Genomic DNA, 25028 nt, shown 5'->3' with positions numbered 1-25028 from the left:
GGGGCAGTCAGTGCTCAGAGAGGAGAGAGGTCAGTGATTTTCACCCAACAGGGGACACTGTCTCTTTGAGGCGAGTGCAGCTTGCTTGGGATGGTGCTGACGATGGATAGAAAAAAGGCTGGAGTCAATGACAGACGATACCATAGAAGGGGAGGGGAATGGCCGCCCCACAGAAGGTCCTGGGTGCTCAGATGCCCCAGTTATTGCACCCTGGCCTGTCGTAGAGAGAGAAAAGACACAGAGGGACCCAGCCCCCCTACAGTGATCCCATGGACAAGAACCTGGTTGGGAGTGGGGTGAAGGTTCCCTCTGGGGAAAGGGGAGCTGAAATCCCTCAGAATCCTGCAATTTAAATGATGCAAGCTTCAAACCCTGCATGGGTGTGGGCTGAGGTGCATCAGCAGAAGGTTGGGCTGGACATGGGTGGCAGGTTTGTATAATTTTTGGTGATGCCCAGAATGGGACAAAGTCCTGCCCCCCCCACACCTGCCTAATGCTCTGGGAGGGAGTTTGGGTGTGGGAGGGAGAGGGATTGGGCTCTGGGAGAGAGTTTGGGTACAGGGTCTGGGCTCAGTCAGGGGGTTGGGTTGCAGGAGGGAGTGCGGGGGGCAGGCACTTGGAGGGAGTTTGGGTGTGAGTGTGGGGTCTGGGTTGGGGCAGGGGGGTGGGGAGCAGGAGTGCAGCATTTACCTTGGGCATCTCCCAAAAGCAACCCACACCCCCCTCTGGCAGCAGCCCCTAAGTGGGAGGGCCGGGGGTATCTCTGCGCACTGCTACCCGCAGACTCCACTCCTGCAGCTCCCATTGCCACAGTTGGCAGAGTTGGCACTTGGGGCGGGGGCAGTGTGTGGAGACCCCCCACCCCAGGGGCCTCAGGGATGTGCCAGCCACTTCCAGGAGTGACGTGCCACATGGAGCAAGGGCGGGCAGGAAACCACCTTAGCCCCCTTGTGCTGCTGGTGGTGGCGGGGGTCCCCAGGCCCTTTTAAATTGCCCAGGGGTGACAGGTGGGATGGGGGGGGGGACACTCCCAAGGGCCTAACTTTGCTTTGCACAATGATAAATCTTGGAACAGGATAGAAATGAAATGGCAGCAGAACTTAAGGAATTAAAAGCTTCCGGATTTTTGTGTGTGCCCTGACTCCGAATGGAAACTGTAATTTGACTCGCTTTGGGTGTGAGACCAGTAAAATATCAAGACAAAGTCATTGCAGTGATTGTGACACTGGGTTTGAGGAGGCTTTGTTCTTATTAAAATGTAATTAGCATGTTACACTTGTAGTTTTAAAGGTAGCTTCCCCAAGCAATCCCAAATTGTTCTTCCCACAACCCTTTCTCCCAGTTCGCATTCCCCACCTCGTCCCCAACCAAATGCTAGAAGGCCCAGCTCATCAACCTGCCCACTCTTGCAGCCCTTCTCTTCTGCCCTGACTGATAGGGAGGAGTATTAATCCTCCCTCCCTTAGGCCCGCCCTCCAGCATTCCTGGGGAACAGCAATGCTGCCCTAGTGACTTTGGGCCAGTAGGTCAACCAATAGGGCTGCCTCCTAGGCCAGGCTGCAGCCCAGCTTCAGGACTCAGAGGAAATGGAACTCGCATCCCTACCTACAGGACTCCAGGCACGGCCAGCCTTCTGGATCCAACATCCCCTCTTGTGCTCAAGTCACAACAACTAGCGGGCAAAAGACAGGCTACCATGTCATTTGAGAGAGCAAGATGAAGCTTTGGAAATTCCAAGATGGTTACCTGGCAACCAAAGGACCCCAAGGTCCCATTGAGACATAAACTTTGATTGCAGGATTCAAAGCCCCGAGTGCTGGCCCTTACACCATGGTACCAGCAGGGGAGCCCTTGATCTTTGTTGACTTCCGGCAGGGAGGACTATGTGGGGACAATTTTTTCTGGCAGGAAGGACCCAGTGGGAACATGCCTTTCTAGCCAGCCCTGCATTTGCTCAAAAAGTCAGCACACAGCGCTTTGCTGCAGGCCCAGAGGCCTTTCTTCCTCCAGACTGCGAGGCCAGTGGACAGGTGAGGAAGTAGCACCTTCAGTCCCAGGCAGTAAAGGGCCCTTCCTAGGAAAGGCCAAGTCCTGAAAAGGAAAAACTGAAGTCAAGCAGAGTCCTTCTGAAATTCTTGGGGGATATCACAGGGATAAAGTGTCCCTCTGCCTGACCAGGGACTTGAACCCCAGATTAAAAGTCTGATGCTCTACCAACTGAGCTAACCAGGCTCACATGTAAAAGAGGCAAATTTCATGCAGAAGAGAAACTAGTCAAGAAAAAGCGAGCAGGAAACAATACAGAAAACCTGCTACTCTCGCTTTCTTAGCAGTCCTAGCCCCAGCCTGTTCCTCCCATAATATAAGAACTAGGGGCCACCAAATGAAATTAATGGGCAGCAGGTTTAAAACAAATAAAAGGAGGTTCTTCTTCACACAGCACACAGTCAACATGTCAAACTCCTTGCCTGAGGAGGTTGTGAAGGCTAGGACTATAACAGGGTTTAAAAGAGAACGAGATAAATTAATAGGTTTCAGAGTGGTAGCCATGTAGGTCTGTATCAGCAAAAAGAATGAGGAGTAGTTGTGGCATCTAGAGACTAACAAATTTATTTGAGAAACAACTCTGACATCATAATCAAAAAGGCTGACAAAGGAGGTGCTGTCATCATCATGAATAGGTCAGAATATGAACAAGAGACTGCTAAGCAGCTCTCTAACACCACTTTCTACAAGCCATTACCCTCTGATCCCACTGAGGGTTACCAAAAGAAACTACACCATCAGCTCAAAAAACACCCTGAAAAAGCACAAGAACAAATCTGCACAGACACACCCCTAGAACCCTGACCAGGAGTGTTCTATCTGCTACACAAGATCTATAAACCTGGAAATCCTGGATACCCCATCATCTCAGGCATTGGCACCCTGACAGCAGGATTGTCTGGCTATGTAGACTCCCTCCTCAGGCCCTATGCTACCAGCACTACCAGCTATCTTCGAGACACCACTGACTAACTGAGGAAACTACAATGCATTGGAGATCTTCCAGAAAACACCATCCTGCCCACTATGGAGGTAGAAGGCCTCTACACCAACATTCCACACAAAGATGGACTACAAGCCATCAGGAACAGTATCCCCGATAATGTTATGTCAAACCTGGTGGCTGAACTTTGTGACTTTGTCCTCACCCATAACTATTTCACATTTGGGGACAATGTATACCTTCAAGTCAGCGGAACTGCTATGGGTAATCACATGGCCCCACAGTATGTCAATATTTTTATGGCTGACTGAGAACAACGCTTCCTCAGCTCTTGTCCCCTAGTGCCCCATCTCTACTTGTGCTACACTGATGACATCTTCATCAACTGGACCCATGGAAAAGAAGCCCTTGAGGAATTCCACCATGATTTCAACAATTTCCGTCCCACCATCAACCTCGGCCTGGACCAGTCCACACAAGAGATCCACTTCCTGGACACTACAGTGCTAATAAGCGATGGTCACATAAACACCACCCAATACCGGAAACCTACTGACCGCTATACTTACCTACATGCCTCCAGCTTTCACCCAGACCACACCACACGATCCATTGTCTACAGCCAAGCTCTAAGACACAACCGCATTTGCTCTAACCCCTCAGACAGATACAAACACCTACAAGATCTCTATCAAGGGTTCTTACAACTATAGTAGCCACCTGCTGAAGTGAAGAAACAGATTGACAGAGCCAGAAGAGTACCCAGAAGTCACCTACTACAGGACAGGCCCAACAAAGAAAGTAACAGAACGCCACTAGCTGTCACCTTCAGCCTCCAACTAAAACCTCTCCAGCACATCATCAAGGACATACAACCTATCCTGAAGGACAACCCCTCACTCTCACAGATCTTGGGAGACAGGCCAGTCTGAAACATCAGAAAATGTTTAATAACAACACTTTATTCCTCTTGCCCCAATAACAGAGAAACTGGGGATCCCACCCCATCCAAAGTAACCACTTTCAGTTGCTGTTGTTTCATGCCAGGCGAGTGGGTGTGCCTATGCAAACCAGATCAGCCCCTGGAGTTCTTTTCCACACTCGCCATAATTCACCACCAGATGTCAGGGTAGAGCTCATCCTGACTCTGCTTACATATTTAACACCATTATAAATGCTGGAGGCAAAGCAGGGTTTGGGATGGATACTGACAGCTTGTGACCCCCCCATGTAATAACCTCACGACCCCCTGAGGGGTCCCAACCCCCAGTTTGAGACCCCATGTTATAGTGTGTATGGCAACACCCATTTTTTCATGTTCTCTGTGTATATATATATATCTATCTTCCTACTGTATTTTCCACTGCATGCATCTGATGAAGTGGGTTTTAGCCCACAAAAGCTTATGCTCAAATAAATTTGTTAGTCTCTAATGTGCCACAAGTACTCCTGTTCTTTTTGCAGATAAATTAATGGAGGTTAAGTCCATTAATGGCTATTAACCAGGGTGGGTAAGGAGGTAAGGAATGGTGTCCCTAGCCTCTGTTTGTCAGAGGGTGGAGATGGATGGCAGGAGAGAGATCATTACTTTTTAGTTTCACTCCCTCTGGGGCAGCTGGCATTGGCCACTGTCGGTAGACAGGATACTGGGCTGGGTGGACCTTTGGTCTGACCCAGTATGGCCGTTCTTATGTTCTTATGAAGGGAGGGGCAAAACACTATGACAGAGTTTCTGTAGTGTAGTGGTTATCACGTTTGCCTAACACGCAAAAGGCCCCTGGTTCAAAACCAGGCAGAAACATAATGGCTTACTTTTCCTAGCTGTCCAGCAAGGTACCCCTACTCCTGCGATAACCCCAACCCCTGCATGACAGAGGGTGGTGAAATGAGCTGAGAAAAAGCCTTGGCATCAGCAGGGCAGAGCTAGAGGATCTTGGCCAGTTGCCTTTTGGAGCCTTGTGGTTTGGCCTCCTCTGCCCTTGGAGGTTGGCCTAGGGAGTCCAGCTCTTCCTGCTGGCCTCCTTTGCGTGACTTGCCAAAGGAGGAAGTGAGGCAGGAATGGGGCAAAAGAGGAAAGTCATGCTGAGGAAGGCAGGGGACAAGCTAAGTGCCTCAATGCGGCTAAGTGGGGATAGTAGAGCGCCACCATTTGTTCTGCAAAGCCTGGGGAGGTGCGGTTGGCTGCTGAGAGGTAGAATCCTGTGCCTGCCTCTTGGCTTACCAGGGATGGCTACTTGCAGCCCAGGAGAAGAAGGACGGTTCTGGGTGAAAGGAAGACAAGCAAAGCTATGGGAGGAAATTTGGGTGCGGGGTGCGGGCTCTGCACTGGGGGAGGGGCTTGAGGTGCAGGAGGGGTGGCGCTTACCCCGAGGAGTGCAGCTCCCAAAGTAACAGGCACACACAACCCTTCAGCAGTAGCTCCTAGGTGGGTGGGGTCAGGGGGTCTCCATGTGCCGCTGCCTGCAGGCACTGCCCCCAGAGCTCCCATTGGCTGCAGTTCCTGGCCAATCGGAGCTGCGGAGTTGGTACTCGGGGCAGGGGAAGCACGTGGAAACACTCCCCCCACCCCAGGGGATGCCGGGACATGCCAGCCACTTCTGGGAGCGGCACGGAGGGACGGAGGCAGAGTGGGCAGGGAGCCCCCTTAGTGCTGCTGGCACATCTCTGCACACCCAATGGGGGAGGGGAGCAGAGGGCCTCCATGCGCTGCCTGGGGTATGGCCAGTGCACAGGGCTGACTCCCCTCCCACCAGTACCAGATTTACCATGGCGCAACTGGCACCATGGTACCCGGCACACGGTCCAAAGGGGGCCCAGCCTGCTGTTCTCCGCCCCCTGCTCTCTCCTGTGGGGGCAGAAGCTTGATGCTGCCATCTCCTGCTGCAGCAAGGCAGCCTCCGCCGGCAGCCAGCCTCCTCCACCGCCTCTTCCCCCAATGTGCTCCGTTCCCGCCCCTCCCCCTCCCCCTGCTGCTGATCAGTTGTTTGCTGGCAGTAGGGAGGGGGAAGAGCGGAGCCTCAGCGCACTCCCCGTTCCTGGGAGGAGGAGGAGACAAGGAGGGGGCAGGGTCTTGGGGAAGGGGCTCAAATCGGGGCATACCACCTCCAGCCCCCTTGCTGTGAGCACCCCCACGACCCCAGCCCACACCCCCAACCCTGTGCCCACGCTGACCCCAACACCCCCCAACCCCCTGCCCTGACCCCTGCACCCCCACACCTCCCCAGCTCCCTGCCCTGACCTCTGTACCCCCCCACATCCCTTGCCCTGACCCATTCACCCCCCCACATTCCCCTCACATCCCATGCCCTGATTCCTGCACCCCCCCACATCCCCACTCCCATCCAGAGCACTAAATGGGAGCTCCTGCACTCCCCCCATTCCCACCTGCACCCCTCGCACCAAACAGGAGCTGCCCCAGGTAAGCGCGCCACACCCCAACCTCCTGCCCCAACCCTGAGCCCCCTCCCTCACCCTAGCTCCTGGCCAGACCCTGCACCCCAATGTTTTTTTTTACAATATTTGGAAAGATTATTAAGTGGTCCGTCGAGAGTCTCCATGATTTTCAAGTGGTCTGTGGAAAAGTAAAGTTAGACTACAAGAACAATCAAGGTATCTCACTTTATTTTCATTTACTTGCTATTACTTATAGGAGGATGAAGAAAAAAAGAATGAAGAATAGGGGCGGGGGGGATAAGAGACAATGGTCTTTTTCTTGGCTGGGTCCCAAGGAGGGGCCCCAAACATGAAGCTGAGCACAGGGCTGGGAGGCCCCACTAACTCTAAATCCACCACTGGCTGTCACGTCACCTGGGCTGGGGATACTGTGTCAGCTGATCCGCACAGTCTCCAACCTACCTGGGCAGTACAGCAGACATGGCCCTGCCCACTAGCTCCTCTCCACTCCCTAGCGCACCCACCACTTGCTTCCCCCTCCCCACCCCACTTTAAAATGATTGCTTGCCCCTCCCCCCCTCAGGCTTTTCTGGCTGCCCTGTTGCCAGGTATCCAGTTTTAGACTGGAAATTCCAGTAGAAAATGGGACCTGAGTGTCCGGTTAGCAGTGCTGACTGGAAACTAAAAGTCCGGTTATAGGAGTAACCACATTAGCCTCCACTCCTCCCATTCCCAACACCCACCCCAGAGGACTGGAAGAGAACCTGTCCTGCTGCTGCGGGAGGAGGGGCAGCTCAGTGCAGAGAGAGACGAAGAGAATGGGCTAGAACCCGGTAGGTACCAGCTCTATGTGGGTGGAGGGGGCCAGGGATCGTGTTTACCTCCTCCCCAGCCCTGCTGCGCTTGCAGTTTACCCCTGGCCCCTCCCTTGCTCCATGGTCCAACCCTAGCTCCTGCCCCACTGTGCTTTTCCCCCAGCCCCTTTTACAATCATTCCCTGGGGGGGTGGCACAAATATGTTTGGCGCCAGGCCCACAAAAAGTTAATCCAGCCCTGAAGGTTAAGGGTCTATTACAGGAGTGGGTGGGTGGGGTCTTCTGGCCTGCAAGGTGCAGCAGCTCGGTCTAGATGATCACACTGGTCCCTTCTGACCTTAAAGGGTCTGAGTCTAAAAGGGAGAGGGAAGTAAAGGAATTTGTTTTTAAATAAACCAAACATTGTAATACCAGGATGACTTCAACAGCTCACTGTATAGTCCTGCCCCTTTCTTCCGCCACTGGGTGTTAAATGACCTGCTGGGATTTGGAACATTGATTCTCTCATTCCATTGCTAAACTGATACAATGTGACTGAAATTAAACCCATTCCCAGCCAAGAAAGCATCACATCACTGCATTGGCTGGGAATTGAACCCAGGTCAACTGCTTAGAAGGCAGCTATGCTCACCACTATACCACCAATGCATCTGGCAAAAGTATTTCTCCTATGTGTCACTTATGCTTGTCAAAGGACTTCCCCCTACACACAGAGCTAAGGAACTGGCTGGAGAGGCTGGCGGCAGCCTGTCAGCTGTGAGCAGAGACAGGTTCCCAGAGTGACTGACAGATGGGAATGTGGGCTCTACATCCCAGCCTGAGATGGCTCCAATCCTATCTCTGCCCTCAGAGAAGGGAAATGAAAATTGATGACCATCATGACAAATTTCACCCCAGAAGGAAGGAGACAGCTCCTTTCAAAGCACATTCTGTGTTGGTTCCTGCTACGTACAGATGGTTTTGTTGCTGCTGATTCCGATCCTTGGGCTCTGCTGGATAAGGAACGATTCAGGCTGTCACTCAAGTGAAGAAGGGAGATGATTTTTTTAACAGGGACATCTGCCTCATCTTAAGAGTGTTTGTCTGTCACCATCTAATCTATTGGGTGCTTGGTACATGCAGGCAGCCCCCACTCCTGGATCTCTCCCAAGGAAATAAAGTTTCTACACAAAATCCCAAAGCTTTTTACCGAAAAGAAGGGAAAGGAAATGGCCACAAGATGGCGCCAGGACATAAGGAATGTAACACAACCCCGTTCTTAGGGGTAAGCCATTATTTTTTGTCAACGTCCAAAATTGTTGGTCAAGGTCTAGTCAAGGTCCAGACTCCAGCATAAATAATAATAAAAAATAACAATAATGATGATAATAATAAGTAAATAAAAAGATTTTGGGGTCCATTGAAAAGTGATTTGGCCTGCCGTCTGCCTATTGATTACCCTGCATTGACTCTGAGAGGTGATTTATCTCCACTCTCTTGGATTTGAAGAGCTGGTTAGTTTTACCCTTGGTCTCCCACCAGGCTGATCAAGCCATGTTATCAATGGTGACACTAGGATTGAAGGATTATATCACATTATAAAAAACTGTAAATGTCTGAACGTGAGTGTTCTGTAACGAAGGCTGGTTCCCCCAGTTGAGTTCCAACTGCTCTGCTAGAAATGCCACCTGGGACCCGGCTCTCCCCAGCAGGAGTGAAAGGAGAAACTCCCAGCATTGCACTTAGCTCCAGGCTGATTCATCAGGGGTGGGGGGAATTGACTTCTTTGCTGCTGAGCAGGGAGCCAGGGCCGTTCTCTGGGAATGAGGGTTCCCAGCCTGACCCAGCTGCTTCATTTCCCCCGGGGGCCCTGCAGGCTTAGACTGTCCCTGAGGCCAGGCAGCTGCTCAGTGAGCTCTTCTGGTGTCACTGGCAGTGCAGGAATATCCCACTCTAAGGGCCTGAGTTCAGCCATCAGGAAAGGCAGCAGCTTTGCTCCCTTCCTCTAAACAGAACTCCAAGGCCGTGGTTCTCAACCAGGGGTCTGGAGCCCCCTGGGAGGCAGCGAGCTGGTTTCGGCGGGGGGGAGAAATATACCAGAAAGCAGGGCCGGTGTTAGACTCACTGGGGCTCAGGGCAGAAATCTGAAATCGGAGCCCTTCTACCTGGGACTGAAGCCAAAGCCTGTTAACTTCGTGGAGGCCCCTGTGCTGTGCGGCCCTGTGCAATTGCTCTGCTGGCTACCCCCTAATGACAGCCCTGGCTTTTAATCTACTGGACATGCAGAAAAACAGTTGTTGTGGCACAGGTGGGCTGTGGAGGTTTTATACCACGTTGGGCGGGAGCTACCAAAAGAAAAGGTCGGGAACCCCTGCTCCAGGGAATCCCGGAGAATAAAGACGCAATCCGACTCAGTGCTGCCAACTCTCATGATTTTGTCTTGAGTCTCATGAGAGTTATTGTTTTCCTTAAAGCCCCAGCTCCTGGAGTCAAGTGGAGATGTGATGACTTGAGCCTTCTAGCCCTTGTCACTGTGGAGAAAGCTTCAAAATGTCATCCCAGTGCGCCCTAAAGGCTCGTCAAGCAGAAGGCAAATAAAAAGATCCCCAAATCTATTAATTTTATATAATGTCATGATTTTAAGGCCAATCTCATGATTTTTGGTGAGCCCGACTCAGGATTTTTGAACGTTCGGGGTTGGCCGTTCTGCAGACTGCAGACTCCTTCACATCCAACGCATCCAGATTTTTCTGAAGCATTAACTCTTTTTTCTCCTTCATGCCACTTTAATGCAGCTGGGAATCCCCAGTCCTAGATGTGCTTTTCTACAGACAGTGAATTCTCCACAGGGCTGAGTCCCCACAGGGCTTTTCCGGGGGCTCCAGTCCCCCACCCCAGGACTGATGGGGCAGTAACTTCACATCACCCCTTTGTGACTCCCAAGGACCTTGCAGGGACAGCAGCTCCATGCTGGTCTCTAGGGCACCTGGGGAGAGGGGGCAGTTCAACTCCTATGTCAGGAGGCTCCTGCTGCCTGGAGGTGACCATATCCTCACAGCCCCTCCCCTCACACTGATACCGCCATGGACTCTCCCCCTCACAGCCCCGCCCCTCACACTGATACCCCCATGGACTCTCCCCCAACAGCCCCTCCACCTCACACTGACACCCCCATGGACTCTCCCCCAACAGCCCCTCCACCTCACACTGATACCCACATGGACTCTCCCCCTCACAGCCCCTCCACTTCACACTGACACCTCCATGGACTCTCCCCCAACAGCCCCTCCACCTCACACTGATACCCCCATGGACTCTCCCCCAACAGCCCCTCCACCTCACACTGACACCCCCATGGACTCTCCCCCAACAGTCCCTCCACCTCACACTGACACCCCCATGGACTCTTCCCCAACAGCCCCTCCACCTCACACTGACACCCACATGGACTCTCCCCCTTACAAAGACACTCCATAGCCCTCCCCCTCACAGCCTCTCCTCTTCACACATACAGGGACTTGTTTGCTGGAGCCTGACATTACAAACCCAGGGTGAGATTTCTGAGGATTTACTCACTGAGCTCCCTCCCCCTCTCACCGCTCCCCTGAGTGCAGAGGGACTGTGCTCAGTCAGCCAGTTTCATCCAGGTATCTCACACCCCAGGCCCCCCGAGTCTCATCTGACCGTATTTACCAGTGACACTGCGCATGGGCGGCAGCTATAAGAGGCTCGGGGAGGCTGAGAATCCCCAAACAGGGCAAGAAATGCTGGATGTGATGCACCTCCCTTTGGAGAGGGACTGGGCCACCGCCTTTGGAGTGCCACCAAAAGAACCTCCTGAGGAGTGGGGAAACCACCGGCACTCTCACCATGGCCTTGCCTGTGCTCTGCCCCAGGGCCGTCCTTAGCCATAGGCAGAACAGGCAACTGCCTAGGGCACCACGCTACCTGGGGGCACCGCTCTGCCCGGAGCCCGGACAGACGGGAAGCAGTGGAGCATTTAACAGCAGGGCTGCTGGGTCCTAGAGAGAGCCGAATGCAGCACAGTCTGAGGGAGGGGATTGGCTGCTGGGGTCTCTGGGAAGGGGAGGGGTGGGGTGGGGGAAGGAACTCACCTGTGAGTGTGACTCTTTCCCCCGGCGTGAGATGAGGCAGGCTCGGCAGCTCTGGCACCAGTATCCTTTGTTGTCCCCAGGGCCGGCTCCAGGTTTTCTGCCGCCCCAAGTGGCAAAAAAAAAAAAAAAAAAAAAAAAGCCGCGGCAGCACAATTGCGCCATTCCACTCTTCGGTGGCAATTGGGTGGCAGGTCCTTCGCTCCGAGAGGGACTGAGGGACCCGCCACCGAATTACTGCGCTGCAGACCCAGACGTGCCGCCCTGATAGCGGCTGGAGTGCCGCCCTCTGGTATTGGCAGCCTCAAGAACCTGCTTCTTTAGCTGGTGCCTGGAGCCGGCCCTGTTTCCCACTTATTCTGTAGCTACATCTGTCATGCTTCCCCACTCCTTCACAATTCTGCAGTGCAATTCCCTATGTTCCCCTTGCTTTTATCCATAATGGCTGTTCAGTAAAACCACTTTTCCCTGGCTGATGGAATTGATCTGCAAAGCGATTTATTAAATGCAGCATTTGTCAGAGCTGTTTTTTAAGAGATATTTAAAACCCACTTGCTTTACTCAAAGGCAATATTTGTGCTTAGGCTAGTGCATCCAGTGTGCCTTCTTGGTGGCTAGTAAGAGGTAATAAGATCACAATTATTCCTTTGAGGTCATGGATTAGTCCAGGAAAGGAGAGACACGAATTAGGTGGCCCATGCTAGGAGATTCCCTATGCATCTACCAGAGGGGGGGGGGGGGGAAGAGAAGAGATGGAGGGCAGGGAATAAGTCAGTTCAGCCTGCTTATGGAGCTACAGCAATAACTGCAGTTGTGTATCCAGTTGTGTATCCCCACTCTATCACTGAATTGTTTTCTTCCTAACCAGAAGTCAGATTCTATTCTATTCGTGTTCTTAAAACAATGCCCATCCCTGACTTATGTGAGCCCTGGGGCCTTGACAATTTGTCCCTTATATGGACTAACCTCATTCCTTGGATTTAAGCAAGTTATGTTAAATGATCAAATTAATTTACATTTTGATAAAACAGCCAAAGTTTTATGGGTAGGGTAAAACATAGGAGTACTGTTAACTTTCTATAGCACTTTATGCTCTAAAAGAAGTTGGTGCCTAACTTCCCTTAGGCTACCACTTTTTCACAGAGGCTTGCAAACATGCTTTATTTGGTTATGTTGACTGAACTGTAAAACCCAGCTCAGCCCTTTGGCCCCCACACCAGTCAGCTGACTCCTGGGACAAGGGACCAGGCTGGATCAGAGGTGCTGGAACAATTTTTATAGTGGGGTGCTGAGAGTCAGTGAACCAATGTAAACATAGGATGGAAACCACTTCAAGCCAGGGGGTGCGCACTTCAGCACCATGGGCTGGAATGGTGGTGGTGGAGGGTCTGGCTGGAGTCAGAGGACAAAGAGACTTGGCTGGGGCGGCGCATGACTACCATGATGGGGTGAGAGGCTGAAGGTCCTCACTGGAGTGAGAGAAGATAGGAACCCAAATGATTGGACAACAGTATACGATTCACATCAAATAGAATAAAAAATAGAAAAAATAATACATTTATGAAAAGTGCAAAATAAATTTAAAATAGTAATAATGAATAAAATACAAAAATATTAACAGACTTAAAAAAAGTAAAATAATAAAAATTGAAAAATAAAAGAATTGTAAAATACATAAAAACCATAAAAGGGGAAATAAAATTACAAGAAACTTTATATATATATATATATATATATATATAAACAATAAAATAAAAAAGGAAATACAAGTAAAATATATTAAAAAGGTAAAAATATAACTATTAAAAAAAAAAGCACACGAAAAAAGAAGTACAATTTTAAAACCGAGGGCGAGAGTCCATGGGGCTTGTGCTCCTATATCATAGGTGAGGAGCTCTGATGTGTGCCCCCGTGTCCCCCTCTCTGTCCCCCCGTGTGGACAGGGCTAGACAGCAGTCTCACTCCGGCCATGCGGCAACCCCAGCCTGGGAGTGAGGGGTGGTGCCCTCCCGGGCTTCCGGACCCACAGACAAAGCCCGGGGGGAACCACTCCCATTTATACTTGCTGGACACAAGGTTCTTGCTCGTTTTGTACAGGAGGCTAAGTGACCCCCCTGTTATACACTGAGCAATGAGGGCTCCCTCCGTGTGGGGCAGAGGCGAGACCCTGCGCTCCAGGGATGAGGTAGCTGGTGGACAGACCCCGCCGGAGCAGGGAATGTCGGCAGGCGCCACTCTGCCTTGGACGGAGTCATCTCCACTTGAGCAAGCGAGACTCCCCACAACCGCCAGGCACCTCTTCCGTCAGTGGACGGTGACCCTGACTCCGGGAGAGACCCCCGGGAGAGTGAGAGAGAGACAGGGTGTCCCTCGGCTGGGCCCCCTGGGGCGAGATTCAGCCCAGCCGCAGCAGGGTACACAAGGTACTAGGTGGAGAGGGGAAGGAGAGAGAGAGCCAGGCTGGAGGCCTCCGGGCTCTGCTCCCCTCTCTGCACCAGCCTGAGTCCCCCCACTCAGGGCTTTTCCCAGCGTGTACCCAGCTCACCCAACCTTGTGTCATGGGTCCAGGCCAAGCCTTCGGAATGAGGTGAGGGAAAAGGGCAACGCTGCCTCTCCCTGGGCTGTGCAGGGAATCACCCCGCCCTTCTGGAACTACCTCTGGGGACCCAGGTGGCTCATTGAGAATTCCAGAGCCTGGCCCCATTGCAGTCACTCCATGAGGTAGAACAGAAACACCTGCCTTTAAAATTCAACTGTATCTAGGGTGACCCCACCTGTATTTCAAGTTCCGTAATAGAGGACACTGCTGCGGGGGGAGGGGGAGAGTTCGAGGGGGTATTTTGGGGTGCTGGAGGGGTGTGTGTGTGTACTGGGAGATGGTATTTGGGAGGTGCTGGACAGAGTATTTGAGGTGTGTAAGAGCAGGGGTGCCTCTCGGGACCGGGGGGACCTCCCGCAGGCATGCTGCCGAAGGCAGCCTGACTGCCACCCTCAGGGCGACCGGCAGACAGCACCCCAGGCAGGCGCTTGCTGCGCTGGTGCCTGGAGCCGCCCCTGGTTGTCCCCCGTAATGTCCATTCTTCTCCCCCCCCACACCCCACAGAGCACTCCCCTTTTCTCCCCCCCAAGGAGCACCCTTCTCTCTCTCTCTCCTCCCCTCCGGCAGGGCTGGGTTGGGGGAGGGGTTGGGGGGGAGGGGGAGGCTAGCTGGCTGCCTGCTGAGGAATGAAAGTGAAAGTAACTCACTTCCTCGGCAGCCAGCCAGGATTGGAATGGTCACGCGTGCCTGGGCTGTGGATAGCCAGATAGCATGTGTGAAAAATCAGGACGGGGGGTTGGGATAGGGTGAGCAGATGTCCCACTTTTATAGGGACAGTCCCAATTTTTGGGTCTTTTTCTTATATAGGCTCCTATTACCCCCACCCCCACCCCCTGTCCTGATTTTTCACACTTGCTGTCTGGTCACCCTAGGTGTGGGTAATTGGTGCCTATATAAGACAAAGCCCCAAATATCGGGGACTGGCCCTATAAAATCAGGACATCTGGATCTGGTCACCCTAGCTGGGGAGCGCGTCTCTCCCCCGGGCTGGCAGCGATCCATCTCATCCGGGGGGAGCTGCGCAGGGCAGGATGAGCTGCTGTGGCTCCATGGGTGCCCCGTCCCTGAAATCAGATGCTGGGCTAACTTCACCATGGTCCGTTGGGCTGGCGGTGGTGCCCATTGGCGTGTGATCGGACCTGGGGGTTTGCTGCTGCTGTTGCCACTCTGCACCCCAAGAGGTGGATTTTGGGGTCCTGCAGTTTTCCACCTATCTCCTCCTCTACTGCAGCTGTTGGACCAGCAGGCTGGGGGGTGAGCCAAGCATGAAAGCAGGACTGTGTTGCCATTTAGATTGTCATTTAACAACTTTGTTTGCCAAAAATGCTTGCTAACAATCCCTGAATTAAATTTCAGTATATTTTTTTAGATCAATATCTTAGCCAAAAACAGAAAATTAAGTTGTTGACAATTATTTGTGACAAGTTTGGTTTGGGGCAGGGCGTGGGCCAGTTTTCATCAGAGAAACAAAAAATGTTGACTGACTTTCCTATAGCCCCGTTACTGCTAAATAGAGCCTCCAACAACTGTAATATGCTCATCCCCTTACTAGTGTCTAGAGCAGGGGTCGGCAACCTACGGCACACGTGCCAAAGGTGGCACACAAGCTGATTTTTGATGGCACGTCGCGGCGGGCTGAGCGGCTCAGCCCGCCGCCGCTCTGGGGTTCCGGCTGCTGCCCCATTGCCAGCCGGGGTCCCAGCCGCCGGCCCCACTCAGCGCCTGCTGCTGGCCTGGGGACCCCCAAGGAACCCCAGGCTGGCAACGGGCTGAGCAGGCCGGCGGCTGAGACCCCCTCTGAGCCACTCAACCCGCTGCTGGCCTGGGGTTCCATTCACTCAGCTGGCAACGGACTGAGCGGGGCCGGTGGGGGGCTGAGTGGGGCCGGTGGCAGGCTGAGTGGGGCCGGCGGCTGGGGACCCCGACTGGCAAGGGGCCAGCAGCCGGAACCCCAGAGCAGCAGCAGGCTGAGTGCTGCCGGCACCCCAGACTGGCAACGGACTGAGCCACTCAGCACCCCCCCCCCGTCCCGCTCAGCCCGCCAGCGGCCCACTCAGCCTGCTGCCGGCTGAGTGAATGGAATCCCAGACCGGCAGTGGGTTGAGTAGGGCCAGTAGCTGGGCCCCAGACCGGCAGTGGGCTGAGCGGGGCTGGTGGCTGGAACCCCAGACAAGGATCCCAGGCAAGGTTCACACTAAATTGATCTGCATTTTAATTTGATTTTAAATGAAGCTTCTTAAATATTTTAAAAACCTTATTTACTTTAAATACAACAATAGTTTATTTATATAATATAGACAGAGAGAGAGAGACCTTCTACAAATGTTAAAATGTATTACTGGCATGGGAAACCTTAAATGACAGTGAACTTGGCACACCACTTCTGAAAGGTTGCCGACCCCTGGTATAGAGTGACCATATGTTGTACTAAGATTCTCTTGCTTTTTTCCCCAGTGAGTCAGTATAGCTTTTGCCAGTCCAGAGGTTGGGCAGCCAATGTCTAACATTTTCACAATGTTTTGTCCAATTTTCATAAAGTAAATACATGGTTAATACGAGTTAAAAAGGCCAGGGACACTTCCTTGTGAAGAATCTGTGTAGCAGATCATGCTAGAGCTGTGAAAATGTCAGTTTTTGATGGAACTTTAGAGGCAGTGATTTAGCATGTATTTCTGGCGGTGCCCAAAATGTGCTGCTATTGCTAATGTCTTTCCAAACAAAAATGAGGCACAATAGGACTTCTGTAACATTTCTGTGCTACCTTAATCTAGATGAGATGATTCTGTGCTGACTTCATTTTGGTCACTTTGTGCTTTACCTAGGAGTAAAACTAGGGTTATATTTCCCCACTGCTTGGAAACCCAGCTTATTAAACTGGATAATGCCATTGATCTGTTTACAGTAGAAGGTTGATATAGAGTTGTAACCAACATTAAGACTGATGCCCACTATACATTTAAAACTAAAAAGTGGCTTTGTAAAAATGACCTGGGTTTCCAACTCTATTGTGTCTCAGTCAGGGCGGAGCGCCTTGTGAGGTGTCTTCACACTAGCTCAAGGTCACAGCGCAAGAACTTAGAGAGCCTCCTGAAGCACGGTGATAGTTTTGATTTAAATGGACTTGAACTGTACGAAGAATTGAGGACACGGTCACCAATGTTGCCACATGCAAAATCGGTGATGGACATTGTACAGTTTATTCATACCAGCAAACTTGTTGACATATATCCTAATGTGTACATTGCCACTCGTATACTACCGACAATTCCTGTAACAGTAGCATCAGGAGAACGGAGTTTCTCAAAACTAAAGCTCATTAAAAACTATCTCCGTTCTACAATGAGTCAGGAATGCTTGACTGGTCTTGCTATTCCTGCAATCGAACAAGACATCACTTTGTCTTTGTCATACAATGACATTATTACTGCTTTTGCAGCCAAAAAAGCCAGAAAGATTGCTTTCAATGAAAAACAAATCCTTGTTTCAATACCTCTTCATATAAATTTCCAATAAAATGTTGACAAATTAGAAAAATTATATTATTTGCATCATTCTGTCAAATCAGAATTTTTTCTATAGCGCTACTTCTTTAGTGCTAGTCCATCAGCATTTACAGTGTGCTTAATTAAGTTAAACTGGGTTTAATAACATGCATGTGGCAAGTTTTCCAATACTGTAAGCTTATGTTTGTGTTGCTAAGAGCAAGTCAGGCACAGGGGCACCAGTTTAATAATCCCGCCTAGGGCACCATAAATCCTAAGGATGGCCCTGCCTTGGGGCGACGGCTGACGTTGAGCAGCCGGTTCCTGCCCCTGATCCCGCCCCTTCCCCCGTTCCTGCACCTGAAGCTTCATCTGTCCCTGCTGCCTCCATCCCCTCGACCCAAGACCCTGGCCAAGAGGAGCTGCACCCCAGCGGCTCGGCTGCGGGAGATCGAGAGCCTGTTCCCGACCCTGCCCCTGTCCCTGATCCTGTCCCCTCTCCTGCCCCAGTCCCAGTTCCCATCTCGAACCCTGTCCCTGATCCCGCTCCTGCCCCTAAAGTGTCACCTGTCTCTCTCCCTTCCACCTCTAGTTCTACTGCCGCCCCCGGGGTTGTCGCGTTCCTGCTACCTACAGACGACCTTCAGTGGGCGGTTTTCATGTCTCCCCTTCCCGTTACAGTAGGGGCTGCGTTATTCCCTCCGCCGCCCTCTCCTTTGCCAGGGATGGGGACGGGCTGCCCGGCACAGCAGCGCCGGAGCTCGGCCCCTTGTTTGCCTGTCTCTTGTTTGCCACGAGGACCTTTCAGGGTCCCCACCGGAGGACAACTGCCTCCCCTCTGCGCTGAGGGATGAGCTGCGCCTCTTTCTATCGGACACCCGCGGCTCAAAGGGCAAGGTGCAGCTCGCCCTTCAGCGCTGGGGGGACTTCCATCGTGTCCTCCGGGCAGTGAAGGCGCTTTTGGTGGAAAGGAGAGGGACTGGGAGGCGGGACACCGCGGCCTATTGGAAGGCCCACAAGTTCTGCAACTCCCTCTTGACCTTTGGGGTCAAGACCAGGCTCTTGCGGGGCCCACTGGAGGCCGTTGATCCCCCTGCCTGTGAGGATGCACCCCAGCCCTCGCTATGACTGTTACCATCTTCACATCATTGTGTATTGTGTCCAGTTCTGGGCACCGCATTTTAAAAAAGATGTGGAGAAATTGGAAAGGGTCCAGAGAAGAGCAACAAGAATGATTAAAGGTCTTGAGAACATGACCTATGAAGGAAGGCTGAAAGAATTGGGTTTGTTTAGTTTGGAAAAGAGAAGACTGAGAGGGGACATTATAGCAGTTTTCAGGTATCTAAAAGGGTGTCATAAGGAGGAGGGAGAAAACTTGTTCACCTTAGCCTCTAAGGATAGAACAAGAAGCAATGGGTTTAAACTGCAGCAAGGGAGGTCTAGGTTGGATATTAGGAAAAAGTTCCTAACTGTCAGGGTAGTTAAACACTGGAATAAATTGCCTAGGGAGGTTGTGGAATCTCCATCTCTGGAGATATTTAAGAGTAGGTTAGATAAATGTCTATCAGGGATGGTCTAGACAGTATTTGGTCCTGCCATGCGGGCAGGGGACTGGACTCGATGATCTCTCGAGGTCCCTTCCAGTCCTAGAATCTATGAATCTATGAATCATTAAACACCCGGGGCTGTAGGGTGAGTCTCCGCAGGAGCCAGGTGCTCCCCTTCCTTCGGGAGGGGGGGTACTCTGTGATCTTCCTGCAGGAGACCCACACAGCTCCAGCCGTCGAGGCTAGCTGGCGGCTGGAGTGGGGGGACAGGGTTTATTTTAGCCACCTTAGCGCCCATTCGGCTGGGGTGACCACCCTGTTCTCCCCCGAGCTACAGCCCGAGGTGCTGGGGGTTGCCAAGGTCATCCCGGGCCGCCTGCTGCACGTCCGGGCCCGTGTAGAGGGGCTGCTTTTAAACTTAGTCAACGTCTATGCCCCGAACATGGGCCCGGAACGAGTGCCTTTTTACCGGCAGGCGGCTCCCTTGACATCTTTGAGGAGCAGTGGGTGCTGTCCGGGGTTCTCTGCTCGGTGTCCCCATCCAGCACCCTGATTTTGAACCTTTGACCGTCACTCCACTCCCCTGAAGCCGACCCCGTCCCTGTCCCCTAAACCTCCTGCAATGTTATTGCCACCCATGGGGCCGTCCCCTTCCCTTTTCCAGAGGATGACCCCCAGGGAGCGGCCTTTGTATTTCCCTGTCCCGACCCACCAGGAGCTGCTATCTTCCCTCCGCAGCCCCCCATTGAACCAGGGTCTGAGGCGGGCCATGTGGCAGCAGCCCATCGGGTGCCATCTTGGGGTTCCGCCCCTTGCCTGCCCATCTCGGTGGGCCATGGGGCTGTGCCAGGGGCCCCACCGGAGAACGGCCAGGGGCCAGTGACCCCACCTCGCCATACACTGTGAGAGGAGCTGCGGGAGTTTCTTGAACATGTCCGTGGCTCCCACAACAAGGTGCAGCTCACTCTCCAGTGATGGGGGGACTTTCATCAAATCCTCCGGGCCACAAGGGCCCTCATGGGGTAGGGTAAGAGGATCGGGAAGCAGGGCGCCGCAGCTTACCAGTGGGTTCGCAGCTTCTGTGACTCCTTGCTCAACTTCGGGGTGGGTCACGGTTTGCTGTGTGGCCCAATGGGGGCCGTGAGCGTCCCTGCTGGTGAGGATCCGCCCCCAGCCCTCCTCATGGCACCTATCACCTTTGCAACATTGAACACCCAGGGCTGTAGGGTGGGTCTCCGCAGGAGCCAGGTGCTCTCCTTCCTTCAGGAGGCGAGGTACTCTCTGTTTTCCTGCAGGAGACCCACACGGATCCGGCCACTGAAGACAGCTGGCGGCTGGAGTGGGGGGACAGGGTTTTCTTCAGCCATCTCACACTTCGTACGGCTGGAGTGGCTATCCTGTTCTCCCCCGACCTACGGCCCGAGGTGCTGGGGGTCGCCGAGGCTGTGCCAGGCCATCTGCTGCATCTCCGGGTCCGCATGGAGGGGCTCGTGGTCAACCTCATTAATGTCTATGCCCTGACATTGGGCTCAGAGCGGCTATGCTTCTATCAGGAGGCGTCCGCCTTCCTCGGCTCCTTGGATCCTTGCGAGTGTCTGGTCGGGGACTTTAACACCACCCTCGAGAAGCGGGACCGCTCAGGGACTGAGCAGTGCCCGGCCACCGTGGACGTCCTCCAGGAGATTGTTGACCAGCACTCCCTGGTGGATGTCTGGCATGACCACCACCCAGACGATGTCTCGACGTTCATCTTTGTCTGGGTGGATGCCCATCAATTGCGACACTCCCGGTTGGACCGCATCTATCTGTCATGCTTCCATCTTTCATGAACCCACTCCTCCAGCATCTGGCCGGCCCCGTTTTCGGATCACAATCTTGCATCCGTGACGGCCTCTCTCTGTGCAGAGAGGCCGGGGCCGGCCTATTGGAACTTTAATAACAGTTTGTTGGAGGATGTGGGCTTCGTGGGGTCCTTCCGGGAGTTCTGGCTGGCCTGGCTAGGGCAGAGGCGCACCTTTCCCTCAACGCGGCGGTGGTGGGACCTTGGGAAGGTGCGAGCCTGACTCTTCTGTCACGCCTACACCCGGGGCACCAGCCGACGGAGGGATGCGGTGATACAGCAGTTGGAACGGGAGGTCTTAGAGCTGAAGAGGCGTCTGGCCGCCAGCCCCGAGGATCCATCCCTCTGTGGAGCGTGTCGGGATAAGTGGGAGGAGCTCCGAGCCCTTGAGCACCATCGGGCCCGAGGTGCCTTTGTTTGATCCTGCATCCGCCTCCTTTGGAAGATGGATCGCAGCTCCCGCTTCTTCTACACCCTGGAGAAAAGGAGGGGGGCCAAGAAGCATGTCACCTGTCTTCTAGCAGAGGACGTCACCCCCCTCATGGATCCGGCGGAGATGTGTGGGAGGGCCAGGGCCTTCTACACGGGCCTTTTCTCCCCAGATCCAACCGATCCTGATGCTTGCAGATGCAGTTTTCGGGAGCCCTCCGCTGCATGCCCACCAAGAAATCTCCAGGCATGGACGGGCTGACCGTGGAGTTCTACCGTGTGTTCTAGGACGTCCTTGGCCTGGACCTAATCATCATCTGGGCCGAGTCCTTGGAAAGCGGGGTCCTCCCTCTCTTGTACAGGTGAACCATGTTCACCTTATTCCCAAAGAAGGGGGACCTCCGTGACTTACGGAATTGGCATGCCGTCTTGCTCCTCAGCATGGACTACAAAGTCATAGCAAAGGCCATCTTGTTGTGGCTGGGGTCCGTGCTGGTGGACATGGTCCACCCAGACCAGACCTACACCGTCCCGGGCCATACCATCCTTGATAACCTGTATCTGGTCCGGGATCTCCTGGAGCTTGGGTGTAGGGATGGTCTGTTGTTTGCCCTCCTGTCCCTGGATCAGGAGAAGACGTGCGACAGGGTGGACTGTGGGTATCTACTGGGCACTCTGCAAGTGTTAGGCTTTGGACCCCAGTTTGTGGGCTTTCTCCAGGTGTTGTACGCTTCCGCAGAGTGTCTGGTCAGGCTCACCTGGACCCTGACCGAGCCAGTCAGCTTTGGGTGGGGAGTACGGCAGGGGTGCCCCCTCTTGGGCTAGTTGTACGCTCTGGAGATCGAGCCCTTCCTCTGTCTCCTCCATCAGAGGCTGACGGGGGTTGATGCTCCGAGAGCCGGAGCTGCAGCTGGTCCTGACAACATGCTTCTCGTGGTCCAGGTGACTTGGCACAGGTGCAGGCTTGCCAGGCCGTCTACACGGCAGCCTCCTCCTCCTGGGTAAACTGGGTCAAGAGCTCTGGCCTGGTGGTCAGGGATGGGTGGCAGGTGAGCTCCCTCCCACCTGTGCTTCAGACCCTCCAGTGGAGTGCGGGTCCCCTGCTCTATCTCGGCATTTACCTTTCTGCTATGCATCCGTCTCCGCCGGAGAACTGGCACAGTTTAGGGGGCAGGGTGACAGAGCAGCTCTGGAAATGGACAGGACTACTCCGATGCCTCTCCCTCTGAAGGAGGGCACTGGTGCTCAATCAGCTAGTCCTATCCATGTTCTGGTACGGTCTCAACACCCTGGTCCTAGCCCCGGGCTTCCTGGCCGACCTCCAGACGGCAATTCTGGAGTTCTTTTGGCCAGGATTGCACTGGGTCTCTGCAGGGGTCCTCCACCTGCCCCTGAAGGAAAGAGGGCAGGGCCTGAAGTGCCTACACACTCAGGTCCATGTCTTCCACCTCCAGGCCCTGCAGAGGCTCCTGTATGGTGCAGGTAGTCCGGTGTGGAGAGTACTGGTGCACGCCTTCCTGCGCCGCTTCCGAGGGCTCCAATATGACTGGCAGCTCCTTTATGTCCATCTGAGAGGTCTTCCGCGAGATCTCTCTGGGCTGCCGGTCTTCTACCAGGACCTCCTCCGGACCTGGAAACTGTTCTCAGTGACCAGGTCCGTGGCAGCCACCATGGGGGCAGATCTCCTCGCGGAGCCCCTGCTACACAACCCCCAACTCCGTGTGCAGGAGCCAGAGTCCCCCTCGGTGTGCCAGAGGTTGGTCCTGGCAGAAGTCACCAGAGTCGGAGACCTCCTGGACTACGACTGGGGAGACTGGCTGGATCTCCTGACGCTTGCTCGGCGCCTGGGGCTCTCCAGGCCTTGTACTCCCCGGCGTATACTTCAGGAGGTGAGGGCTGCTTTGTCACCTGCTTCTCGGGCCTACCTTGACCAGGTCCTGCGAGAGGGCATGCCCCGCCCACCCTCCACCCCAGGCCTTCTGGACCTTGTAATCGGGCCCCTGCCCAGTGGACCCAACCGGCCCCCCTGTCCCTTCACCGTGAGCCAGCTGCACGACTTGCAGCCACTTTGTTTCCAAGCCGCCCCAAGGAAACATCTATACATGCTCGTGCTCCACACCCTTCACTTCCTCACCCTCATGTCACACCCACGGATAGGGTGTGCATAAATGAACAGGTGTGGGGAAAAGTGCAGCCAGAACCTCAACAAGGGGTTCTGGAGGAGCCGGAACAGGGGCTGCAACCTGGCGCACTCGAGGTAGGCGTGCGCCAGGGTCTCCCTCACGCCGCAGAATGGGCAGGCCTAGGGAATAGGGGTGAACCGTGCCAGGTACACGCCCGTGCTCATGGCTCCGTGAAGGAGCCGCCAACCAATGTTCCTGACGGGCTGTGGGACTAAGGTAGAATAAAGGCTGGTCCACCGGGGCTCCTCACCCTCCAGAGGCAGTAAGTAGTCCCACCATTTGGTGTCGGGGCAGGACGCGAGGGTGAGGAGATGCAGCGTGTGGAGCACGAGCGTGTACAGGTGGTCTCTGGGCGCAGTTCAGAACCGGACCAGCAGCAGGGCATGCAGCCGGCTCAGAGTATGGGAGTGGGGAAGCTGCGGGGGCTCACGGAACGGGGGCCCGATAAAAAGGTCCGGAGGGCTTGGGGTGAGGGGTGGGCGGGGAGTGTCCTCTCGCAGGGTCCGCCACAGGAAGCTGAGAGAAGGGGGCGACAAGGCAGCGCCCACCTCCTGGAGTACACGCAGAGAGGTCACAAGGGTGGAGAGCCCCATGGGCCGGCCAAGTGCACGGGGATCCACCCAATCCCCCCTGTCATGGTCCAGGAGGTCTCCGACCTTGGTGGTTTCTGCCAGGACCAGCCTCCGGCTCACCGAGGGAGACTCTGCCACCTGCACACGGAGATCGGGGTTGTGCAGCAGGGGCTCCGCGAGGAGGTCCGTGCCCTCGGTGGCCACAGTGGACCTGGTCGCCGAAAAAAAGCTTCCAGGTCCAGAGGAGGTCCTGGTAGAAGACCGGCAGCTCCAAGAGGTCTCGCGGAAGACCTCTCTGGTGAAGAAAAAGGAGCTGCTGGTCGTATCGGAGCCCTCGGAGGCGGCGGAGGAAGGCGTGCGCTAACGTGCTCCACGCCGGACTACCTGCACCATAAAAGAGCTCTGCAGGGCCTGGAGGCAGAAGACATGGACCTGGCTACGAAGGGGGACCAGGCCTTGTCCTCCCTCCTCCAGGGGAAGACTCAGAACCCCTGCAGAGACCCAGTGCAGTCCAGGCCAGAAAAACTCCAGGGCCGTTCTCTGGAGCCTGGCCAGGAGCCATGGGGCTGGGCTCAGGGTGTTGAGCCGGTGCCAGAGCATGGACAGGACGAGCTGGTTCAGCACCAGCGCCCTCCCTCACAGGGAGAGACACCGGAGCAGTGCTGTCCATCTCCGCAGCCGCTCACCCACTCTGACCTCCAAATCCTGCCAGTTCTCTGGCGGAGAAGGATGCATTGCGGAAAGGTAAACGCCGAGATAGAGCAGCGGACCCGCGCTCCACCAAATGGCTTGAAGCGTGGGTGGGAGGGAGCTCGCCTGCCACCCGTCCCCGACCACCAGGCCAGAGCTCTTGACCCAGTTGACCCGGGTGGAGGAGGCCGCCGAGTAAACGGCCTGGGAGGCCTCCACCCACACCAGGTCGCCCGGGTCCTGGACCACGAGGAGCACGTCGTCAGCGTACGCCGACAGGACCAGCCGCAGCTCCGGCTCCCGAAGCACCAACCCCGCCAGCCTCCGACGGAGGAGGCAGAGGAAGGGCTCGATCGCCAGAGTGTACAGCTGGCCTGAGAGGGGACACCCCTGCCATA

General features: G+C 54.3%; 1 protein-coding gene and 2 non-coding genes across 7 annotated transcripts in view; 2 read left to right on the top strand and 1 right to left on the bottom strand.

Moving 5' to 3' along the window:
- Positions 1-25028, top strand: part of LOC103305723 (zinc finger protein 501-like) — a 262606-nt gene that overhangs the window by 177715 nt on the left and 59863 nt on the right. The window lies entirely within an intron of this gene.
- On the top strand, positions 4718-4790 carry TRNAV-AAC (transfer RNA valine (anticodon AAC)). Its single transcript has one exon. It is a non-coding gene; the product is annotated as a tRNA-Val (tRNA).
- On the bottom strand, positions 7774-7845 carry TRNAR-UCU (transfer RNA arginine (anticodon UCU)). Its single transcript has one exon. It is a non-coding gene; the product is annotated as a tRNA-Arg (tRNA).

The sequence above is a fragment of the Chrysemys picta genome, chromosome 16, assembly GCF_011386835.1.
Source record: "Chrysemys picta bellii isolate R12L10 chromosome 16, ASM1138683v2, whole genome shotgun sequence".
NCBI lineage: Eukaryota > Metazoa > Chordata > Testudines > Emydidae > Chrysemys > Chrysemys picta.
Note: the sequence above shows the minus strand (reverse complement) of the source record. Positions and strands in the feature narration are given on the sequence as shown.